Below are 13,448 nucleotides of genomic sequence, written 5' to 3' on the forward strand. Positions count from 1 at the left end.
AGCAGATGAGAATGATGAATAAAGAGACTCGAGCTGATCGTCATGGGAAACACTTCCAGGCAAACTACAGAAGACAAAATCAAGCAATTCAACATTGTCACCCATATAATTAAGTTTAAGATTATAAACAGTTGATGAATCACCCCTCTAATATGCCCTTGGTGCTTTATAATCATGTGCCTGCTTCTCCTTCCATGCTGTGTTTCCCATGTGACTACAGTCAAGCAAGTAGCTAGCAGCCCCAGTGTAAAGGAGGTGGCTATGAATAATCCTCGTGGGCAAGTCTGTACTTGAACTTTCATGATGGCAGCTTCCTCACCTTCAACTGGTTCACAGATTACTTTCTATCTGTTCTCAAGTTAGAACTGCAGATGTCTGGTGATAATTGTTCAGTATTCATGCACAACTAGTTACAAAATGAACTAGTTCACAGACCTAGCCAACAGTCAGATATCGGGTGACATTCACATTGCATGAGTCCCAGGCAATGACCATGTGAACAACAAGAAGACTAGCTATATGAACTTGGTATTCAATGGTGTTCGCTTTGCTGAGTCCCTCATCATCAGCATCCTGAGGGAAGGGTCACCACTGAATAAAAATGAATCTGGACCAAGCACATCAAATTGTGGCTACCAGAACAAGTCAGAAATCAGGTATCTGGTGGCAATTGGCTAGTCTAGCAATTTAAAGGGCACAGGTTTGCCTGGATGAGCGCAACTCCAACAATTCCCATGAAGGTCATCAACATCCAAGACAAATGAGTCCATTTGATCAGTACCTGATTCATCACCTAAACATTCATTCTCTCCACACCATTGCACTGTGGTTGCAATAAATAGCATCTACAAAAGACACGGCAGTAATTCATCATGGCTACACTACCATAAGCTCCACAACTAAAAAGACAAGAGCAGCAGGTGCAGGTCTACATCATCACCTCATGGTTCTGCTCCAACACACAAGCATCCTGACTTGGAAATGCAATGCCAGTCCTGCACCATGGCCGCGACTGTACCCTGGTTTTCCCAGTGCAACCATATTGTGTGAGAACCTTCACCAGAAGAACTTCAGTGATCCAGAAAGATGGGTTCCCACAAGCTTCTCCAGGGACATTAACCATAATAACAAATTTTCCTTATCTCTTTTCTCCTATTTCCATTAGGTTATCCACCATGAGTTCTGGTGCGGTTTTATCTACAGATAAAACCAAGAAGGATAAAATAATGCGGGCTGAGAAAGTACAAAAGAGTTTGCTAAGATTAGTCCTACATATTGAGTTTCTATGGTTCCCATTGTATTCTATTAACTCCACGGCCCTGTTTCTGCTTGCGGCACTTTCTGTTTACCTGTTCCGCAACCAGGTAGCTGCAGTCAATTCCATTTTGAACTTTCATATGTCAAAATGATGATGCAACCCCTTTCAGAGTACAGAATTAAAAAGCAGACATGCCAAGTTTCATTCACTAATGAAAAGCAATTGCTCATTTTATTGACAATGTGTTATGCCACTGGTGAAATAATATCCAAACCACATATTCACTGTGTTTTGTCATTCTTGTGAATCAGAAAGGTCATACAAGCAACACTGGGAGAGGAAAGATTATTTGCTTTCAGTGATATTGATTGTGGGATAATTATTGAGCAGGAGAAAATTCACCAATAACCTTTGAAATTCTGGTGTCCTTGACATTCATACAAATAAGTCATATGGTCAGAGGATGTAATGATCTCATCATGAGGCAAGCATTGCCCAGTAAGGGGTACTGGAGTGTGGTGCTAGAGTTACTAGTCCAGCAGGTCGAGTTATTGAACTAGCAGAGACATGAGGTTAAACCCCACTGTAGTCAAATGGTTAAATTAACCCAGAATTCTTAAAAATACAGTCTTTGTTACAAAAACCGTGAAACTACCAGACTGCTATAAAAACTTATCTAATTTACTACTGTTCTTCGGGGAAGAAATTCTGACCACTTAAATGGTCTGGCTTGTGTATTTAATAAAAACACAAAATGCTGGCAGAACTCAGCAGGCCAGACAGCATCTATGGGAGGAGGAAGTGACGATGTTTCGGGCCGAAACCCTTCATCAGGAGTGAAGTAACATGGGATGGTGGAGAGGGGATAAGAAGTGGGGGGAGGGATGAAGTAGAGAGCTGGGAAGTGATAGGTTGGAGGGAAATGGGTGAGGGGGAAGGTGGAGAATTATGGGAAATAAAAGAGAAAGAAAGGTAGGGCTGGGGGGAGATTATAGTGAGGGGGGGGGGAAAAGAGAGAGAAAGAGAACCAGACTAAAATAATAGATAGGGATGGGGGTAAGGGTGGGGGGCAGAGGTATCAACGGAGCTCTGTGAGTTGGATGTTCATGCCGGCAGGAAGGAGGCTACCCAGGCGGGAGATAAGGTATTGCTCCATCGACCTGCGTGTGGCCTCATCCTGACGGCAGAGGAGGCCATGGACAGACATGTCGGAGTGGGAGTGGTCTGTGGAATTGAAGTGTGTGGCCACAGGGAGATCCCGCCACTGCTGTAGGACTGAGCGCCGGTGTTTGGTGTTCGGTGATCTTCCCTCACCACCATCCCAGGCCCCAGATAGTCCTTTCAGGTGAGGCACCACTTCACCTGCGAGTCAACTGGGGTGATATACTGTATCCGGTGCTCCCGATGTGGCCATTTATACATTGGGGAGACCCGCCGCAGACTGGGAGACCGTTTCGCCGAACACCGGCGCTCAGTCCTCCAGCAGTGGCGGGATCTCCCTGTGGCCACACACTTCAATTCCACAGACCACTCCCACTCCGACATGTCTGTCCATGGCCTCCTCTGCCGTCAGGATGAGGCCACACGCGGGTCGATGGAGCAATACCTTATCTCCCGCCTAGGTAGCCTCCTACCTGCCGGCATGAACATTCAACTCACAGACCTCCATTGATACCCCTGCCCCCCCTTACCCCCAACCCTATCTATTATTTTAGTCTGGTTCTCTTTCTCTCTCTTTTTTCCCCCCTCACTATAAGCTCCCCCCAGCCCTACCTTTCTTTCTCTTTTATTTCCCATAATTCTCCACCTTTCCCCTAGCCCATTTCCCTCCAGCCTATCACTTCCCAGCTCTCTACTTCATCCCTCCCCCCACTTCTTATCCCCCCTCGAACATCCCATGTTACTTCACTCCTGATGAAGGGTTTCAGCCTGAAACATCGTTATTACCTCCTCCCATAGATGCTGTCTGGCCTGCTGATTTCTGCCAGCATTTTGTGTTTTTATTTATTTCCAGCATCTGCAGATTCACTCGTGTGGCTTGTGTATTTACTTTACTCCTCATTTCTAAGGGAACTCGAGATAATAAAATAAATCAGAATCAGAATTAGATTGATTATCACTGATAAATCTCATGAAATGTGTTTCTTTTGCAGCAGCAGTATAGTGCGATATGTAAGATTTACTGTCAATTACAATAAGAATATAAAAAATATAAATAGTGCAAAGAGAAAGCAAAACAGTGAGGTAGTGTTCATTTTTTATTGCCAGTGATATATTCACCCTGTGAAGAAATACGTAAGTTCTTTGTCATTTGTGTTAAAGTAAGCTCAAAGTTCAACCCTATGTCCAGTTCGTGTGAGGTGGAAATGAGTAAGTCTGGCCAACAGGGCTCTGGTAAAGCTGCATAGGCCAGTCCCCTGCACAGAGAATACAATGGATTACAGAAACATTGATGAAATCCAACCAAACCATCGATTTTGGATGATGGAGATGGGGCAGGTCATTGATGGCATTTCCTCCACTGGAAGTTAAGGGCTCAAGAAGAAAAAGAAACACCCTTGTTCGAGATCTTCCATGCTAAAACTCTTATTACATACAGAGTTTACAGCAACTGTATTCAAGGTCCACCTAAGGATATATTACAATTAGCAAAGAATATCAGAAATTTAATAATGTTCTATCTTTAAGAGAAGCATTCTCTTGATAACACAATGTACACTGCAGATGCTGTGGTCAAAGCAACACGTACAACACACTGGAGGAACTCAGCAGGTCAGGCAGCAGTTTCGGGCCCGAAAAGTTGACTGCTCGTTTCCACGGAGCTGCCCGAGCTGCTGAGTTCCTCCAGCATGTTGTACGTGTTGCATTCTCTTGTTACCTTGTGAATATTTTGCAAACTATGAAAATGGGCTTTGAATATTTAATCTCCCAAGCAAAGACTCAGTGTACCTGAAGAAGTCTGGCAGCTGTGAGGTTGCAAGGATCATTTTCATAGACGTGCAAATTGATTATTAACACAACATTAACCCATGGAAGAAGGTGTAAAACTGCAAATAGTGGAACAAATTGAGAGTGCAAATGCAAACACATCGGAGGTTTCAGTACTGCTGTGATGTTTTGGTAGGAAAAGAGAGAAATGGCATCTGAAAGACAAGCAGATTTCATAGACAGCCAAGGCCAGTATTGTTAGCAGTGAGAAGCCTAGAGATAAACTAATCATTTGGAGATGAGGCAGGAAGTGGTTAGAGGAGAAGAGAATGACAGTAAGGTCCATGAGAGATTTGAAGGAGAAATGTTAAGTGAAAAAAACATTGATAGGAAAGAATAGTCAATGGGGAACAACCACTTCAGCCCGCACCTAGAATTGATTTCTTTTTGTCTTGAGACTACCATTCTAACTAATCCTTTGAAATTATGACACTGTGCCACTTCAATATTTCAAGTACTCTAGCCCCAGCTACCATATTTTCACAATGGACAAGCAGTTGATAGTTTCAAGTGAGATAAATGTTTTGATAGTGGTTCATTTTATTTTTCATTCAGGTGTTTTTGGATATCTAACACATTCACTAACATTCAAGTTCCTTGCATGTTCTGACAGCCAGTAGGCCTGGGCACTTTCAATAGCTACCAAAGCATTTTGCTGACCTGGCCTTTGTATTAATGCTCTGTGATGCCTCATCCAGCAGTACAACAACATCTTCAAGATGCATCTGAAAGATCAACTGCAGATAAATGCACATCTACGGGGAACTGTAGTACCAAAGCCTGGAGGTTCATAACTTCCAAGAAGTATCATCTCATATCTCTGAGAGCATCTCAAAAGTTAAAAAAATGTGTGAAACTGTACATTTAATCATTCACTTGAAGGTTGACTGACTGTTACTAAGAATTGTCATATTGTTGAAAGAGTACTTAAATTGTTAACCACTTGACTTAATTCTGCTGCATTTAGTGAACAATTAGTGAGTAAAAGAGATATAAAAGTTACAAGAAATTTAAACATAAGTTTCCAAGTTATTCATGTCTGTAATTTGCAATAAAAGGCATATATTTTTGTTTCTGAAGGTTCACATATAATTTGCATATTAAAAGCAACTGTCATTCATGTAACAATATGTGGCTGGGAAAGGGTAAGCAGGGGAATAAGGATCTTCAATATTTTTGCCATAATTTGATTAATTACTGAATCTCATAATTTGCTTTAAGTTATAACCATAGTTATTTAGAAAATGATAATCATAAAATGTCAAAAATGAAATTTGGAAATAATAACAGACTTTACTGCGAACACTTAAACACAAGAGATTCTGCAAATGCTAGAAGTACTGAGGAAAGCATACACAATGCTGGAGGAACTCAAGAAGATCAGGCAACATCTATGGAAAGGAATAAACAGCTGTCATTTCAGACCAATACGGTCATCAGGACTCGAAGGGAAAAAGAATGTCGGGGGAGGGGAAGGAGTACCCGCTGGCAGGTGATAGGTGAAACCAGATGAGGGGGAAAGGTGGGTGGGTGGGGAGAGGAGATGAAGTGAGAAGTTGGTAGATGATAGGTCCAAGATGTAAAGGAATCTGATAGGAGATGATAGTAAACCATGGGAGAAAGGGAAGGAGGAGGGGCACCATAGGGAGGTGATTGTCAAGTGAGAAGAGAAGGGTTAAGTTGGGAGCCAGAATGGGGAATGGAAAAAGAAAGGGAAAGAGAAATGACTGGAAGGTAGAGAAATCAATGTTCATGCCATCAGGTTGGAGGCTACCCAGGCAGATTATGAGTCATTGCTCTTCCAACCTAAGAGAGGTCTCATCATGACCATAGCAGAGGCTATTGACCAACATTTTGGAATGGGAATGGAAAGTCAAATTGAAGTTGGTAGTCATGTGAAAATCCCACTTTTTGTGGTGGACAAAGCGAAGATGCTCAACAAAGCTGTCCCCCAATCTAAGTCAGGTCTCACCAATGTAAAAGAGGCTGCTCTGGGAGTGCTGGATACAGTAGACAGTCCCAACAGACTCACAGGTGAAGAATCGTCTCATTTGGAAAGGCTTTTTGGGGCCCTGACTAGTAGTGAGGGAGGAGGTGAAGGGAGAGGTGTAGCACTGTCCCAGAAGGAAGTGCAGAAATAAGTACCAGGAGGGAGCTCCATGGGGAGGGACAATTGGACAAGGGAGTAACATAGAAAGTGATCACTGTAGAAAGCAGAGAGTGGTGGGGGAGAGGTAAAGATGTTTTTAGTGGTAGGATATCATATGCAATACTTTTCAAACTCAATATTCAATTTAATTTTTTTTCAATTTACCTCAATCCTTATTTTTAAAAAATGTTTCCTAATACTGAGTACTTCTATCAAATCCTCTGATGGCATTTGAAACCCATTGAAGAGAGCTCTAGTTTTGAATTTCTTTACAAAACTATAAGCTCCAATCACTGTTGGTTTTTCTTCTTGCACACTACCCAAATATCACTACTGAACTTAAACTATTGCTAGATTAACTGTTGACAATATCCTACTCCCCATAATTATGGTAACTGGACACATTCAATGACACCCTGAAATAGGCTTTGATTTATCCATTCTTGGGATATGGGTGGCTCTGACATTATTTGTCATTTGCAGAGCTGACTAGTTTGCAAGGACAGTCAGGGCTCAATTCAGAGTTAATCATACATGGATGAGACTGGAGTCATATAGAAGATAGACTATGTTCAAATAGCACATTTTCTTTCTTAAACTAGTATCAGTGAAAAGTTGGATTTGTACATCTAATCAATATCTTCATCATTTACGTTATCTTTTATTTTGAAAATTTTGAAAACATGAATATAAAGACTCGAATAGTTTAGGTGGAATAAAAAAAACCTCTCAATCTATTTGTGGGATGCAGGAATATAATCAATATTACATTTTAATTGTGATCAACAAGGCAGCAATGGTTGCCAAAAGCTGTTTTGTTCCAGATAGATTTGTATAACCTGTTAAACAGGTGTGAAAGTAAATCAATAAGCTTTTTCCATTGCTTTCTTTCCAAATGTCTCCTGAAGTGGCTAAACCATTCTGGAGATCTTCAACTGTATTCGTAACCTGGGTTAAAACCTACCCTCATTGCAGCAACATATGCATCATATGGTTTGCAGAACATCCTGAAGAGAGACCGCTGTTAGTTTCCCAAGTATAAATTATGGTGTGTCAATTATACGCAGATCTTGAATTTTTAAAAAAAATCTTTTGTTTCCTGTTAGGTAGGCTGCCAATAGTTAATTACAAACTACATTATCTCTACATGGTAGGTTTTCTATAGGTGGTAAGCATTTTCCTCGAAATGAATTTGGGTGTACAGTCATACAGCTTCCAACCTGCTAGATAATAATCTTAAAAACCATTTTGTACTGTGATCTTTAAACCTTTATTTTGAAATGTCCACAAGTGCACAGTAAATATTTTTCTCTTGTGAGCAATCCTGTCAGAAATACTGTCCAAGATTAATGATAAAGATGACACTTATCCATTAAAGTATTTAAATTGTCCACCTATCTAATATGCAGGTTTCTTTCCAATCTACATTGAAGGAATAAATGCTTGCAGTTTGTTTCTTCAACTTCTATACAAATTACTTACCTTGAACAGCCAAAGCCTGCTGTTCCAACAAATTTTGATCAAGTTTGTACACACCCCTGTTGATAAAGAACTAGTCCGAATAGCAATATGGGTTGGGGTCTTAATCATTCATGCAGGAATCTCCCACTTTAGTAAAACTTTACTGTTATTATAGAGGTTGACATTGCCACTTGCAACCAATATTTCTCCTCACGACAAATATCCTGTGACCTGGGATACAATATAACCCTTTTGTAAGGCTGCAGCATAAGTCTATGTTTTTTTTTAAGAGTAGTGAACTTTGAAGATGGTAAAAAATACTGAGATGAATCTAATTGACAAGAATTTAAAAAGAAAACTTTAAAGTGTCCGTCAGATACAAAGGATGATAAAAGTGATCCTTTTTAATTTGAATATTCCAGTTATGATTGCTTTGCTGAAGTGAGACAGACAGAAGATTATAAATGAATGCCTCACCTTCTAAACAAATAATCAAAGCATCAAAGCACTACATCAAGGAGTCCTACATGCTTCGGAATCACCCTCTGCATTCACTGATTTCATAAACTAAGAGGGAAGAAGCAGCTCTGACAAAACTCAGCTTTTTATAACTGAAGACCATACCTTCAGGGAAACTTCAGGATGTTTTTGATGCAGAGTGGTGACACCAGTTTCTTTTTTTGTGCCTGACAACTATTTTCTATGTGTCTAATATCTTAATACTCTGCCATATACACTAACCACAAATTAGAAGCTGTATTTACCAGTTCCAAATTTTCTGACTAAACAACTGGCGCATAATCAACTCAGAATCAGAATCAGATTTATTATCAGGTTAATGGAAAGCTGTGTAAAAACGTGGGACTTTTCTTTAATGAAAACATTTGCTGTGGCTTTCTTGGTAGCACTTTTGCCCAAGTCTGAAATTAGTGAGCAAGTCATCTTTCAGTATCTTAAGCACAAGAGTGTATGTTGAACTTTAAGTACAGTAATGAAAGAGAGGTGGGTGTCATCCTTTGTTAACACTCAGTCCTGCCTTCCCCTTCAGGTAGGTATAAAAGATCAACAAACAATCTGCTGGAGAAGCTGAGCTGGTCTAGCAACGTCAGTGGGAGGAAAGGAAATGTCATCATTTTGGGTGGATTGCAATCCTGCTACTGGCAACATTTCTGGGATGGACCAAAGTTCCTTGTTCCGTGCTGTACAACTCTGTGAGTCTGTGGGTGCACATGGGTGGTATCTGCTGACCCTTGTCTTATTAAACAAACTCAGCACAGCAGTGAGGATGACTGATGAGCTATTCACTAATGAGGACAACTTAAAGGCTCTCCAATGATGTAGACAAATAAAGAAACATTGCAACTGCCGCAGGTCATAAACTGTACTTAAAAACCAGGAGTGAAGTGGGTTGATGGCAATAAGATCAGTTCAACTGATCCTACGCATGTTGCAACAATCTAGACTTTATAAATTTCTCTGTGCAACTTCCACAAATAGGCGTTGCACAGTTAAAAATTGTATTAAGATGAGTTAATCATTGTTAAAATGATTCTCCTGAGATGTTCTCCACCTATCTGAAGTAAAATGTCTATTTTAAAATGTCTAAGTAAAATGTTTAGTGCAGCTTTGTTTGAGGCAGATATCATGTGGGGGTCCTTGAGCTAGTCAGCTCATTCTCATCATACTCAGGCCCAGCAGATCCTTACCCTAGACTTTAACAGAATGCCATTTCATTGTCTTCATCTTTGCTTATTTTAGCTCTAACTTCTGTTTTTATCTGTATTTTCCTACTCATTTGTTTATGTGCCAAATGATCCATGCAGAATGAGAGAGACAATCAGAAAAGTTCAACATCTACATATTGTATCAATACGCGGAACATCCCAATTTCATATATTCTGGCACCCAGTTTACTCTAGCAGCTGGAGAACTACAAATGGCCTCAGTGCCCTGAGATAAAGTAAACAATGAGAACAGATCAGTCTCTAACTAATTGATGCTCTGTTGCACTACAACTCCCACTGGAAAGCACCTGTGCATGGATGTTGTGAGAGAACAAGAACAGACAAGTGCCAAATTATCACCTTTAAAAAGAGCTAAATTGTTGTAACATGGGTTTGAGGATTAGACTTTCTTTTTGATAGTTTACTTTATTAAGGGGAGGCTGGGCAAAGAAAAACTTTGTTCTATAAAGTAACTCAATACAAAGAAATTGTTAGAATTCAATGCAGATAGAGCCATTGATTGTCATATAAACTAAAAAGACTTCAAAATTACTTCTCCTTGCCCTTGATTTTTTTTAATAAGGGTTGCCTTCTGAAGTCAACTAGTCTGCCAGTATTTCAACTGACATTCATATGTGAGTAATGTTCATTTGTAGCCAGCCATAAGATGACAGCAGGTGTCCAGGGTGAGAGACCCCAGACGGAGTTACATCCTTGAGAGGATATGTTGTTAGAAACTGGTGATCTGTACTCTAGGAGAGTTTCAGGAATTCCTCTGGGCAACGTCTGACACTCAAGTGTTGTCAACTGTGTCACCATTGGCTTTATTTCCATCACAATATCTGAAATTGAATATTCAATAATGATTGCAGGTTCCATTTGCAACTCCTTAGAAGATGAACCAGTTTTTGGCAGCATGCATCAAGACCTGGACAATATGCAGGCATGAGCTAATAAGCGACAGGTAAAATTTACCCAAACAAGTACCATCTCCATAAAGAGAACTGAGCCATAACCTCTTAATATTCAAAGACATTGCTATAACCAGATTCCCCTAGTATCAACACACTGAGTTTCCCCATAGCTCAGAGAAATAATGGAATCAGTCATATAAATATTGCTACTAAGTGACCAGATCATCGTTTGGCTGTTCTAAAGTGAGTGGCTCTCCTTTCAATTAGCCAAAGACTTTCAACATCCATAAATTCAAATCACTTCTGTTTCCCTGGAGTAATAGAGCTCCAACATAAAGTACACCCTTGACAGGAACCCCATTCACCATTCATTCCCTCCATCATCAGTATGCCAAACTGCGTATACCATCTGCAATAAAATGTACATTTTTTGCTTCACATTCATTAGGTTATTAAAGAGCAGTCTGGATCAGATATTAATTCAAACAAGAGCCAGTCTTCAGTTCTAAATGTAAACTGTAAATTGCAAGTAGTAAGTTGAAGTTAAAATCACACCTTTTCAAAATGGTGACCATGATACATTTGCGTATGCATCAGCCAAACGTTAAGACAATGGGGTTGTGTTAATTGGTCTGTATCAATCCAGCCAGCAATGATTTTCATTTGTGTTTCTCCCAACAAAGGTGTTTGAACCTGCAGAGGTGTCTTATCAATGACAATATGCTTCCACTGTAAATATGTACCTCAAATGAACCAATTGTCTACCCAAAGTAATGAAGTAAACAATGTATTTGTTACTATTGAACTTGTATTGAATCACCTACTGTTGTTGTTGATCTTAAGGGTATAAAAATGTGATGTATTTTTGAGTTTGTGGGACTCTACCCAGAATGTCTCCAAGAGAATGTCATGTGGAATCCAAGTTAAGGTGATGGATATGTGAGTGTCTCTATGTTGTATATGAAATTCCCATATTCTAGAAAGAAATTGGCACTATGAAAAAACGGTGATTTTTGTATTCTCAAATTGAGAATTAGAATGTTATGTTTTTGAGGGTCATTGGAAAACTAGGGAATTGAACTAAAACATTGCTTTTTATAACAAAAATGTTCCATAAGGTTAAAATATATATATTGGGTACTGTCAGCAGAGTGAGTTTTAGTACTTTTGGAAAGAACTTTTAAAAATGGTGGACCACGAGACATTTCTATATGCATCAGCCAAATGTTAAGACAATGGGATTGTGTTAATTGGCTTACATTAATTCAAGCAGCTATGGGTTTGGTCTGACTCTCTATCCTCAGAAGTTTTTATAATATCTGTGTTAATTAGTTTCTCTCAAAAAAGGCATTTGAACCATATAAGAGGTGTCTTATTGATGACAATATGCTTCCTCTATAAACAGGTATCTCAAAGATACTACTTGTCAACCCAAAGAATTGAAGTAAACAATGTAATCGAAAACTATTGAAGTTGTATTGAATCACCTACAGTTGATCTTAGGGGTATAAAAATGTGATGTACTTTTGAGTTTATGGGACTCTGACAAGAGTATTTCCAAGAGAATGTCTGGTGTGATGAATAAAGACTCTCACAGTTTCTCCAATTTTTCCACTGTGTTAGTCAAAGCTCAAGATATTGTAAGTCCTTACCTAATAGTTCTGTGAGTGAACCTTCAGCACAAGTACAGAACACTGCATTCACAATGGTCATAGGATTGACTCTGATGGCACAAAGCTACTGTGCCATGTCAATAGCTTTTGGTAAAGTAAGCCATTGAAATAAAACTAAAGGAAAATAATTTTGACAAAGATGAAGGTCTTGCTCTGTAAGAACTGGAATTCAATTGTAAACAAGGTGTGAGAGTAGAAACAATAGACAAAAGACAATAGGTGCAGAAGTAGACCATTCAGCCCTTCGAGCCTGCACCGCCATTTTGAGATCATGGCTGATCAATTACTATCAATACCCGGTTCCTGCCTTGTCCCCATATCCCTTGATTCCCCTATCCATAAGATACCTATCTAGCTCCTTCTTGAAAGCATCCAGAGAATTGGCCTCCACTACCTTCCGAGGCAGTGCATTCCAGACCCCCACAACTCTCTGGGAGAAGAAGTTTTTCCTTAACTCCGTCCTAAATGACCTACCCCTTATTCTCAAACCATGCCCTCTGGTACTGGACTCTCCCAGCATCTGGAACATATTTCCTGCCTCTATCTTGTCCAATCCCTTAATAATCTTATATGTTTCAATCAGATCCCCTCTCAATCTCCTTAATTCCAGCATGTACAAGCCCAGTCTCTCTAACCTCTCTGCGTAAGACAGTCCAGACATCCCAGGAATTAACCTCGTGAATCTACGCTGCACTTCCTCTACAGCCAGGATGTCCTTCCTTAACCCTGGAGACCAAAACTGTACATAATACTCCAGGTGTGGTCTCACCAGGGCTCTGTACAAATGCAAGAGGATTTCCTTGCTCTTGTACTCAATTCCCTTTGTAATAAAGGCCAACATTCCATTAGCCTTCTTCACTGCCTGCTGCACTTGCTCATTAACCTTCAGTGACTAATGAACAAGGACTCCGAGATCTCTTTGTATTTCTCCCTTACCCAACTCTACACCGTTCAGATAATAATCTGCCTTCCTGTTCTTACTCCCAAAGTGGATAACCTCACACTTATTCACATTAAACGCCATCTGCCAAGTATCTGCCCACTCACCCAGCCTATCCAAGTCACCCTGAATTCTTCTAACATCCTCATCACATGTCACACTGCCACCCAGCTTAGTATCATCAGCAAATTTGCTGATGTTATTTTCTATGCCTTCATCCAAATCGTTAATGTAAATGGTAAACAGCTGTGGTCCCAATACTGAGCCCTGTGGCACCCCACTAGTCACCACCTGCCATTCCCGAGAAACACCCATTCACCGCTACCCTTTGCTTTCTATCT

The sequence above is a fragment of the Hemitrygon akajei genome, chromosome 1 (assembly GCF_048418815.1).
Source record: "Hemitrygon akajei chromosome 1, sHemAka1.3, whole genome shotgun sequence".
Classification (NCBI taxonomy): Eukaryota; Metazoa; Chordata; class Chondrichthyes; order Myliobatiformes; family Dasyatidae; genus Hemitrygon; species Hemitrygon akajei.